Source organism: Symphodus melops, assembly GCF_947650265.1.
Source record: "Symphodus melops genome assembly, chromosome: 4".
Classification (NCBI taxonomy): Eukaryota; Metazoa; Chordata; class Actinopteri; order Labriformes; family Labridae; genus Symphodus; species Symphodus melops.
The window spans coordinates 19,899,111-19,911,993 of NC_136694.1; positions in this window are offsets into that span (position 1 = coordinate 19,899,111).

The following is a 12,883-nucleotide window of genomic DNA, read 5'->3' on the forward strand; positions in this document are numbered from 1 at the left end:
CACAAATATTCCATTTGAGATTTAAAATCTCCTTTACAAGGGAGTACCGGTACTTGCCAAAACAGCAGAATGAACGTTTTACATTAAGAACAAACAACAGTTCATAACCAGCACTATGATAATAATAATACATTTTATTTGTAGAGCACTTAACATCTGAGAATCTCAAATAAAAAATCTTAAACGAAATTAACAGAAGGCTTTTCTAAAAATATGAGTCTTAAGGCTTTTTTAAAAAAAAGCAGCTGTAGTCTGTGGGGCCTTCAGGTGGTCAAGGAGAGAGAACACTAATTACATCAGACAATAACGTAGCAGCAGTTATGAGTGAGACATGTGCATACACTGATCAAATGTCCCTTAATCCTGTTTTTTAAATCATCCATGCGAACAAATGATCTAGTCTTTGTTTGACTCTGTCGAACAGACAATAATAAAGGAGCAAAAACGTAAAATAACTTTTACTAAAGTCAGCCTATTTAAAGGTATAAGGTATACTTCTGCCTTTTCTCAGAAAGGGCATTTCTACTACATATATGACCCCATGTCAACACAGATTCATGTTTCAACAGGTGAAGTATCCCTTTAAGTCCTTAAGATCAAAGGTTACAGCTATGCTCAACATTTTAGGAGTCAGTCGTGATTATAAATAAGAAGACATATCATATTATAAGGCCTTCCAAAGAAAGGTGAGTTAATGTAAAAAGTAAAAACCGGACCCTCTTTAACATTTCCCTGACCTTGTGAAGCACATAATTTTAGTATTGGAATTTGGTACAAGTCTTAATTTACAAAGTCTTATGCACTCCATTGATAGTTACATTCACTAAGGAAGAAGAAGATCTATATATAATTATGCCATACGCATAAAATAACACTTCATCAATAAACATATTACACAAATTATTTATAGGACCCAAAATGAACCAACAGGAACAAAAAAGTCAAAAAGCTTAAGCAAGAAATGAATATCAATGTTTCTCCTCTAAGAGTTATCAACAAAAGTTAATTATTTGGTTGTTAAATGAATAACCTGCAAAAACTTTCTGAGCATGTAGGACACATTTTGAAATGTCTACATGTTTTAATTGTTTTTTTGGGGTTTACTATTATTATTAGTTATTATCATAAGTCATTATCATTAATAATCATTAGTTTATTTAAGGATTGATCAGTGGGGTTCAAAGTTGGCTGCCCAAGGCCATGTCCATTCAATGTAAAACTCATGTTAGTTATAAAATACACATTCCCCAATTTCATAGAGCAGGACACTCCTATGTGTCTATATACTTTAAACATGTCTTATCCATGACAAAGCCCCATCTGGTATGATTTATCAGGCATTAAGCACAATGTTTGACTTTAGGATCATAGTCTCATATGCTTTCTCTGTGTTGATCTGTTTTAGTTTTATAATGCTATTCTAAAGTGTTAATCATTAGAATTGTTTTACACAATTGTTCTGTTATTTTTGTTAAAAGTGTGAACAATACAGCAATGTATTGCCAATGAATGCAAGTTTTCCAGAAGAGTTACAAATTTGAAAGAAAGAAGAGTTACGCCACGGTATGAATAAAGCTTGTTTTGTCTTTAGGCAGAAGCACAACTTCAGCCTTCAATTATAATTAGTTTGTGAAGAAGTTGTTCAAGACATTTACTTTAAAGGTTCGAAAGATCTATAAGATTTCCATTTGGGGTTTCCTGTCAAATGCTGGAGGCATTCCCAGCTGCCATTGGTCAAGAGGCGGGGTAAACCCTGGACACTTTGCCAGTCAAAATCTGGACAAGACTTGATTTCTAATTTTCTAATTTTCTTTTTGTTACCTATTACTCGTTGAGATGTTCCTTTTGTCCAAAGTTACACCACAGTCAGTGACATGATTTCTTAACACATTGTTGTTTTTACATGGTACAGAAATGTCTTACTTTGTTGCCTTTGTATGTTGTGCGACTTAGAAATGTTTACAATCCAGTATAAAATAATTATATCAAACAGAGGTCATCCCAATGTCCTTCCATCTCAGTTTGACAAGGCACAACCTTGAAATGCTTCGACTCGGTGGGAGTATAGTCTGATGTCAAGTCTAATTTACCTTAAATAAATAAAACATCTGATTTGTGAAAACATCTGTGGTAAAGGTAAGACGGCACAGGAAAATATAACTTACAACCTTTTACAATCCATGCAAACCTTTACACTGAATTTCACCTGATGAAGGCATTATGCTGCCTCTTTTTGGACCCATTCTCAAACTTTGAGAAAAAGGCCAAAAAACTATAGACCTTTTGCTTGCATGCATTTAAATGATTTTCAATTTCTTGGGCTCAGCTGCAGATGTTACCTCTCAGTAAGTATGTTATTGTCTTACAAAAGTGCCAAAGGCTAGTGGTATACGCTGTTATCTCATGGATTCCCTGTGGACTTGGCTCTTATCCCTGTTACTTTAAATTGTATCCATATGCTAGAGAGATAGCTGAAACTATTTGCTCTGGAACAAGTAATTGTGATTTTCTTAACTTACCAAACAATGGTGCACACTTTTAAATCTCACAATAAGAGAAGAAAAATCAAAGGCAAATAATTGTCTGTGACTATGGTCTTTTATTGTGCAAGTCTAGCCTGTGTACAAGTAGGCATCTGTTTCTGCGCTAGCCAAAGCTGTTTTTTTAGCACATCATATATACTGGTTTATTCATGGTGCTCCATGTATGGGAGTCAGGATGTTGGTTGGCTTGTCCCTGCAGAATGGACAATGGGCATAGTAATGAGAAGATTGTTTCTTGTGAGCTTGTTTTGGATAATGGCCACTGATGCTCCCATTGCAGGTGTGGCCAAGGCATGTACTTCCTTCTTTTAATAAACATTCTTATTTTTTTGTGTGAACAATTCTACTGTAATTCCAACATAACACAACCTAATTACACTGTAAAAAGAGATGCACATTAACTACTCAATAAAATTGAGGCAACAGATGAAGCTTCATGAAGCATTGAAGCCTTTCATCCAATTGGTTCGGTCCAGCGCAAAGCTATATATATGTATATGTATATTTATATCTATAAAATGATGGAAATTATCAATTACGGAGAGGTGAGGGTGGTTGGGGTATGGACAATGATTGTGCTTTTGTAATGTTGAGGTATGGCCAGTGGTTATGGTTTAGGGGACACACATCAATGTTTTTTTTTGTTTTTTTTAAAAACAGTTTCTCCACTGTGGCAGGTCTTAAGCGATTTCTTTTTTCTTTTTTTTGACAATATTTCTCCTGCTTTGGAAAACACCTCTCCCAGTATTGAAGGGGGTCCTCCAGCCTGAGGGGTTTAAATCGCTGTCATAACTCACGTCAAAATCCAAACCACTTCCTGAATCAGTCACGTCGTACAACCGGGAAGCGAGGCTTCGGACGTCGTCATTTTCGGCTCCTCCGCTAAATGAAACAAGCCTCGATACACGCATCGCGGAAACGCATGTCGCACTGTACATTCAAAGCGCTTATTGGCATGTCAACTTTTCACTGTTGCATGTCTCCTCTCAAATTATCAGTACGGACCCCTGGTCAAGAAATGGATGGTCTGATTTTCTGGTGGCCAGGTATTTATATCCATGAACTCTCACACCATACTCTCCTGGCAAAATAAACATGCTGTTTAACCATACTCCGTACTGTTTTGGAAGAGATTTGTTGTTACTCTTTAAATAAAAGTGCTTTACTTCATAAGTGTAGTCTACAGCTTTGTTCTGTGTGCTTCCTATTGGCTGTGATAGATTTTGTAAAGATGCAAAGAACCATTTCTCTGTTCTTCAGAAAGCAAAAACACATAGATTCTTAACATGACGTCACCCTTCAATAACAAAGCATTCAAATTAACATTATATGACAAATGATAAAGTTAATTATACAAGATAAGATTTAAAGGAGTCATCTGCTATAATGTATCAACTCAGGAATGACGAGCAAACAATTCATGCCACTGCCAGGTATTTGTCCATGTAGACATTAAAGAAGAACACATCGATCCCACGCTTCATTGTCCGCATCATACCCTCATCCCTCTGGATTCTTTGGATGAAAACATCATCTTGGGCAGAGACTACAAAATCACACCAACTCATACCAGTCACTAGCAGTTGGCCCTGAACTTGCCAATAGTAGGCATGGGTTGGTTTGAGCTGCACTGAACCATCGATAACCTTGAGATAAGGTGCGTCAATGTAATTTGCAATGTTCTGACATTTTATTTCCAAAAGGCCAAACTGGGGCTGTTCCAAGGGGTCAAAAACAACCCCATCCGGTGAGGCACCAATCCAAGGTGCATCTGGGTGTACCACAAACCCACATTTGTAGTGGTTGATACGCTTTATCTGGCAGTACTCCCAGATTGCATCAGCCTCCAACTCCAAACCCCTCTTCATAGCCCCGGTCTGATGTGTCCCTCTTACAATCTGTTCAGCAAGTCCCTCTTCAGAGGCCTTGCCCACATGACAAACTTCTCTGAAACGAGACGCTGTTACCCGTGATTTCCAGGGTAACTTCCAGACTTTGCATGTGCAGCTGTTGCTTTCTGGAACAGGCAAACATGCACTCTGATGGTTCAAGTCTGTAGGCCTGGAGTGGCAACGATGGAGGGGGTGGGGCATCATGGAGAGTCTTTGCTTGGTCTTTGGCAGTTTGCTGGTAAGAAATGGGACTTCCATGTTGCACCTTTCCGAACAGCGAGTCCACTAGTGCAATGTCCTCAGTTATTCCCATGGTGCAGATCATAGGGCGGTCAGCAGCAGCAAAGTCTTTGTATGCCTCCGACACCCGAAGAACCGAGAGGTCAGGAAGTTCCCCATGAAGGCCTTTGTACAGTTTACTCCTGTATTTTAGAACGAACACACACACACACACACACACACAAACACACACACACACACACACACACACACACACACACACACACACTTAAAATCTGCAGCAGAGTAATACATTCTGCATACAAATACATAAATAAATACAATAAGTGTGGCGGCTTTGGACAATTTTATTGACACCTGCTAAAGGATTTGACACTTAGCGGTAAGTGGAATCATTCATTGATGAAATGACTTGGACCTATAACTCACGACCGTGGATTTAATTATACATAGAATCTACCTTGTAACAATAATACCAGTTTCCCCTCGCTGGTTGTAAATGCTATTGGCCAATGTAATTTTGTTTTCTGAAATCCCATAAATAGAGCACTTACCGCACTCCCTCTGTGGTCTTTCTGGTTTTTGGTTTGGCTGAGATCACAGCCATCTTGTCAACAGGGCCCGGCTTTATCCCCGATAGTAATATGGTAAAAATTAAAAACAGAATGTGGCAAGTAGGAATGTTTTAAAGCAGGTACAATGTATGTATGAAAGGTGCTTTATAAATAAATTTGGATTGAATGAACTCACCATAGCTCTAGGCTTATGCCACTGTTGTTCCCCTTCAGTGCAGCTCAACGTTGGGGGGACAACCTGGAGTTTCAACTGTGAATAGTGCGCAGCTTGCCCAACATTAGGCCTACTATGATTTTTACACTGAACACAATTTCAAACTGCCTCTGACTGAATCCACACTCTGAGCTTGTGAGGTTTCTCAGATTTCCTCATGGACCTGTAGCGCTCTGCCCTAACCACCACCTCTCCTGAGCTCTGATCTTTGTCAGACACTACGGAAAAATAACAATTTTAGCAAGTTAGTAATAGAATAGCATGCAAGTTAATTGGTACGTACAATAACTAGCAACTGTAATAGGAACATATTGGTGTCAAGCTATCTAAAGTTCGTTTGTTCATAGTCAAGTCAACCAACACAGGCAATCGCAGTTTGCCTAACTTGACAACGAACAAACCGACGTTGGATACTTTTAGGCCACTGCCTGTATGACATGTCGGAGTGGTTGTAAACAACATAGCCTCCGAACATTAGAAACTAAACAAGGGCTAAGACAAACCTTTCGTGAAAATGCACTATCTAACGCATGATTTCGACTTTTATAATGTATAGAGAGATAACATAACAGCTACCAGACAACCTAACTTTAGCACGTAGCACGTAACTTTCAAAATTATGCAAATACTGAGAAATGTGCAGTTTGAACCCCTTTTGTTTTGGGGTGCGAGTGAAAAAACGCTGACCAGTCGATGAACATCATTGACTGTAATAGCCGGAAAATGTCCAAGACATCTAGAGAAATGCAATTGATTTGCTTCGGCCATTTGGGAAACATGCTACATTGGGCTACCGGAAAACTCGGCAGCCAACAGGAGTTTCGCAACCGGAAGTAGCATATGCTAATGTGCACGGTGTGAATTACTTGGTATAAATCCATTACCAGCAGGCTGTTATGTTTTCCTCCCTCTGCCTTTGTGACAAATTGCCGGGTTAATAAGTTTCGGTCCTCTCAACATTCGGCTGTATTCATTTTAACCTACATACAACTAAAACTGTAAAGTAATATTTTTACGCTATGTAAATCTAAGCCTCACTCATAAATTGCTTGTCAAAATAGATACCTACACAAGCTAGCGCTACTGAGGATCTATTTGTATCAAACCTCCTCTGCAATATCAATGAAATCAAATGAAATTAAAAAAATAATAAGATCTCAATAAGAGTGTCTAATTTGTTTTAAAATTCTGATGCATGTAGATGAAGCAGGTCTCGTTGGTGTGTAGCACATGTCTTCCATATTGTGTTTCCTTCTGTGAAAACTGCTATTCAAATGATCCTCCAAAGATTCTCCATTCAGGAGTTGATGGCTTTGGGTATTTTAATAAAGAAAACTAGCAGAGAAAAATAAGCAGTAGCATATTTTTAGAAACAAAAGACAAACAACCTAACATACCACACTGCTGATCACGCTCCAAGTTCAAAAGGCAACACCCTCATTATAAAATAAATACAAAAAAAAAATACTGTAGTGTCCTGTAATTTGAAACATCATGATACTGTTTATGGCCTTTGTCAGTTTGTTTCAGGGTGAGCATCACAATGCATTGCTAACCACAGTTGTTAACTGCTTCAGATCAAAACAGTATTTCAGTGTTGAAAATTGGCCGTAGATTAACAGCAATTGCTTTCAATGTAAGTTTCAAAATGAAGCTTATTATTTTCTTAGCGCAAATACTCGTGATATCGTTCTGATATTGTGGTGCAATACCATCACACTATAATCTACATTAACATAATGTGCATAATGTACCTCAACTGTGTCTCTGTCTCTCTGTATTACTTTGCTTGCTAATTTTGTTTTGTAATGTAGCGTCATAGACTGTAATTACGTGCAGCATACATCCACAAGTTGTCATTAACATTACAGAATAAAATAACTCTCCTTGCCTTTGTTAATCAAATGAAATTGTTAAATCATCCGCACTTTCTTTATGTCTTGTGACCAGACGATAGCTGCTGAATTCAAAAGTAGAAAAAATGCGCAAAATAACAGGAAATGCTTGTCAACTGAAAACTGGCTAATTCTATTGAGTTGGAGTCATTAAAAAATCTCTTATAATTTAGAATTACATAAGCAAAGATTATATTTAATGCAACCAAAATAAGCAGATACTATCTTTAACATTTTTGTTTGAAAGTTATTTAAATAATTGCCACAACATAAAGGACGCATTTATATTGAATACATTTTATCTGATATATTAAGTTAAATGTACATGACTACAGAATCAAAACTCACATGGGACAACACAGTGTATACAAGCCAACTAATGAATTAGTCTTCAATCAATCAATCAATCAATCAATCTTTATTTATATAGCGTCAATTCATAACAGGCGTTATCTCAAGACAATCTTGAGCTTAGACTGAATAACTGTATGAAATTGGTAAGTTAATGTTTTCCAGCCATTTACTCTTCTCCTTTTTTATCCGCTCTTCCCATCTTCCCAATATCTTCACTATGTCAGAAATGTCAGAATCTAGAATTCAAAACAGAAGTTCACAAGCCAATGGCAGACATCAAGTTGGCTATATGCTTTTTATAGTCTATAATCAGTGTTGGGCCAACAGGAGGTGAGTGAATTTGCCTCCCTATTAAACATGTTTCTTGCCTATATTATACACTATGGGGGGGTCTTTCAAAAGAGAGTGAGCATGTTAGGAGAAGGACTTTGCCATTAATAGTTGAGCAATATCAACAAGAACTGAAATTCTAAGAATTTGAGTTTATTGTGTTTACGACTATTCTTATTTCAGCTTTTATGAAAACCAGACTAGAAACTTTAATCAAATGCCCATGACAGAAAATGTTCACTATTCACAGGCAAAATCTAAAATGTAAAAAAAAAAAGATGCACAACAAAGAAATGGTTACAACTGTTAAAGAACCTTTAGACATGTCGGACACACAACAGGCACATTTAAGTGATAAAAGATCATCTTCTGGAGACAGATTGTGTTTTGGTTGGCAGTGTCTCCCAAACCTTGTGTTAGTCACGCTAACATGATTTAGCTCTGTAAATGATTTTTGACCCTCTCCACCACTGCACACATGCTTCAGGTTAGAAACAGGAGAGTGACTGCTGGTTTATACCTGTGTGAGTGCACACAAACCACAAGGCAGCTGTACCAACACACTGGCTTATCCTTGTATTGTGGTGACCCTTCCATGCTCAGGCATTCCCATAACGGGATGCCTCCAAACTTACATCACCAAGTCAAGAGACTGTCACAACATGTCAACTATATTTTTTAAATGTGCAGATGAAATGCACTTCTCGGATTCGATGTCAGAAAGAGTTGTGTAGATGGTCAGGATTAGATATTTTCCTCTATAGCCAGTTTCAATCGGAACCCTTTACTGTGATACCCATCTGTTTTGTGTCAAGGTATTTATGTGAGACAGATTTTGAGTTCTACATCGTGGTCTTTTTGTCATGATGGTGTCGTAATGTAATTTGTCTGCACTGTTGCCTCTGAGGGCATCAGAGTGAGATAACTGTGAAAGGATAACAAAGTATCCTAAAAAGTGTGCCACATACATCTTAAGCTTCAATGGGAAGTCTCTACAGACTGAAGTGGAAGTAATGTTTGGTCATTCATTTCATTAGAACCATAAATAGATTTACAGTCTGTGGTTTAGGTTATACATATACTTTTTTTTTTGTAGTTCTGACAGGAGTTTTGTAGACGAGGACATCATTGAAAATTGGGGTTATTTTTTTCTAATAATTTGTCTGCTTACAGACAACACATTGGATATCTGACAAGCAGAGGGCACAGATGAATTACTGATCAGGATGACGAGCCAGAAGTTGGAGGGGTCAGAGGAACATATACGAAAGCCTCTTACAGCCTGCTTTAAAAAAACATATAATTTTGTAAAGTCAATGAATCAATCATGAAACAACCACAAAGACTTGAAAATGACAGAGATGCAAAACAACCTCAAACAGAAAAGGGTCTATTTCTGCAGTAAAATTTGATATTTTATAATAGGGTGTAAAAGGGCGTATCTACATTTTGGAGGCAATCTCCAGTACACTGGACACTGTAGCTTTGATGCTTATATGTTTGCAAATTTCTGTTTTTTTATTTATCAACCACAGGAAAAAAAATTACCTTTTGAGTCTCGTTTAACTTCAAACAATAGTCTTTTAGTCACTTAAAAACTCTTTGAGAGAAACAAAATGCAGAAGCAGAACTGCTATTATAGCAAGATAATCCTAATATTCCCCATTTCTTCTCACGGAAAGGCTTCTTGGAATTATGTCTTACTATAGTATTTTTTTTTTTTACAACTGTTCAAATGATTTTCAGTCCGTTGTGTTGCCCACTTTGCAATGAGTTTACATTACACGTCGCAACTTGTTTATGACCACACTTTTAAAGCATTTTTTTTTCACTTTTATTGCACTTGTTCACAAAAGCAAATAGGGCCCATCTACAGGGGGCTTTATCCAGCTGCTCACGCTTATTGATTCAAGGTTCAAAACAACTTGATGTACAACACAGTATGTGTTCTTCAGCAAAACAACAATTATTGGGTCCTTGGTGCAATGAGCTATTCACTAATACATTACATATTTTTTGACACCTAATGGAAGGCAGTTGTTAAATCAGTGACGTCTACAAACACTTTGGAGTGAATGGTAAACACTTTACACTGTGTTTTGGCTTTGAGCCAGTCTCAGGCATAAACAGATGAAGAGGCTGCTTTGGGCCTTACAATCGTTGTAGTTGAATAAAACCAACCATTGATATGATTCTGTTTTATTTTTGTATCTGAGCTCAATTAGAAATCTAAATATGATATTAAACATGTTATCTATGTCTCCACTGATCAGATCTATTATCCCACCAATACATAATATTGATGGGGGCCTTTAAGAGCTCTAATGACACATATCCAAAAGAACAGCAACAGGGCTGTGTGTGTTTTTTTTTAACATGAAAGCTGAAGTGTATAAAGTATTGACCAAAAATGTGTGTTTTATCAATCAGAACTAGCTTGTGACAACTCTAGCAGTTCTCCTCCCACCCTAAAATTGATCTGGGAAAATAATTCTCGTCAACTATCTGGCATATGTCTGGAAATATATACCCCAACCTGTCAGAAATGATTACTTTTAATATTCTGTTTAAAGGAAAAAGGGACTATGTGAGATAATAAAATGTCCTTCATGCTGCTCTCTGAACGTTTCATTGGTGGCAATCCTTTCAGAAAGTTCTTTGGATCAGTCAAAAAAAACCCAAACATTTTATCTTCTTTTCAGCAGCCACTCAGTTCACTTCCATGTTTCTTGTTGTCTTCTTTGTCTTCTTTGTCTTGCTTGTTCATGATTTTGCCCGCAGTCTCCGTTGTCACCTGGAAGACTTCCTCATTGGTTCATAAAGGAGTTGAGGAATTTCACCTTGATGCAAATATCCTTGGAAATAATGACAAATGACAAATCACTGAAGAAACATACCTTCATAATACGTGAATAAAATATGAATCTAATTTGTACTGAATACATTTTTTTAAAGTCTCTTCATTATCTTCATGTATTTTTTAAGAAATCACTTAATGACAAAATTGCCTTAGTGGTATTCAAACTCTCTCATACAGCATTAAGCAAACTTGCACTGAAATAGTATAACTATTTAAAAATATATATTTACATGTGAAATACATGTGTAACTGCAAATCATATAATATAACCCGGATGGATGGCTAACCCTTTAAAACCTTATAATTGTTTACCGTGGAGGATATCAAGCTGTTCAAATCAATTCAAATTACTTTACATACAGCGCAGCTTAAAGAGTAACAACACCCACAGTGTCATCAAAAGGGCAAAGAGGAAGTGAAGTTTGTTCTCTGTAACAAATTATTCATATCAGCAATAAATGATGCTAAAAATTCTAATATTGGTTAAGAAAATAAAAATTCAAGTTTTCTTGTGAACTGTAGTCAAAGCATGAGGAATAGGTCATAAGTAATTGTTTCATAGATAAGCGTTCAAACAGAACATTTGCAAGTAAGATAAATTACATTACATAGTTTCTTTTATTTTTTGGGAAGAAGATTGTTACACTTGTTATATCATAGTTTGTAGCAGTTTGATTGCTGCACATCACAGCTGTTGATTTTTGCAGCTGGTGCACAAAAACACGTTTGTATTGGGATCTTTTTTTGGTAACATTTACCTGACAAAATGTCGGCTCAGATTTTATCTATCACTAACACACAGCAAGTCATCTTTCACAAGGCCTATTCAGCTGCACAAATGAACACCTGCCACCTGCAAGTGTTCAACTGTTGGTGTTAAATAAATCAGAGGAACAAACAATTTTCACACCCTGCATGTGATGCTCACACCTTTATGATGATAGATAGATAGATAGATAGATAGATACTTTATTGATCCCGAGGGAAATTCAGGAGTATTGTAGAGGATAATAAATATTTTTTCTCCTCCAGCAAAACAAAAGCAACCTACTTCTTTATGGCCAGTTAGCAGGTTGCCAAAGGTGGCAAACCAGCTATGACATCTTTTGGATAGGTATGAACAGAATGGATAAACTTAATGACTAGATATAACCAAATTCAGGTTTAGAAAATATCCAGGCCAGATAATGTGTTGTCTGTTCACAGAGCAATTGAGGTCAGATTGTGTTTTACAAATGGAATTTGAATGAAACAAACAAAACAATCCAAATATCCACTCCATAATGGATATGAGTAAATAAAACACAGCCTCTAAATTGACTTTATGACTTATGAATGTTGAATACTGTTTGACATATGTTTGTTATTACGTTTAATCATATCTTGTTTCAATTCACTGTATTGGCCTGGGTTTACTGTAAGTGTCCTTTCATGACTTCCTGGGATAAATTTGGGATATTTTTCTCAGCCACAGGGAGTTAATTACTTTGGACAGTTGTTTGATACGGTTCATAAGAGATGTAAACAAGTCTAATATGCACTGTAACCAGCCCACGTTTTGCTACATCTGGATTAGATGATATTGCCCTGCAAAGCTTACATTTACTTTCTTCCCTTTTAAGATCCCTATTAAGCCTGTATATTATAGGTCTTTACAATAAGTTGCAATTACAATAACCACAGCATATTGCTGCTGCTTTTTCAATTTAAATTATGTATGTGTTTGTTTGTGTCCCTCTGTGGCAATTCAACGGCACACAATGCAGTAAATACACACAGTGAAGGTATACTAGAATTCAACCAACGATAACAAAAGAATAAAGTCTTCAAATGTAAGTACAAAATTTAAAATACAAAAACTTCTGAGTTAAATACAAAAAAGAAGGTCTAAATGTAGCTTTTCTATATGTTAAGGTTTTCTGATGAGACTCTATTGTAGAAGCAGATTATCAGAAATCTGAGTCAAACAAGGGACCACAG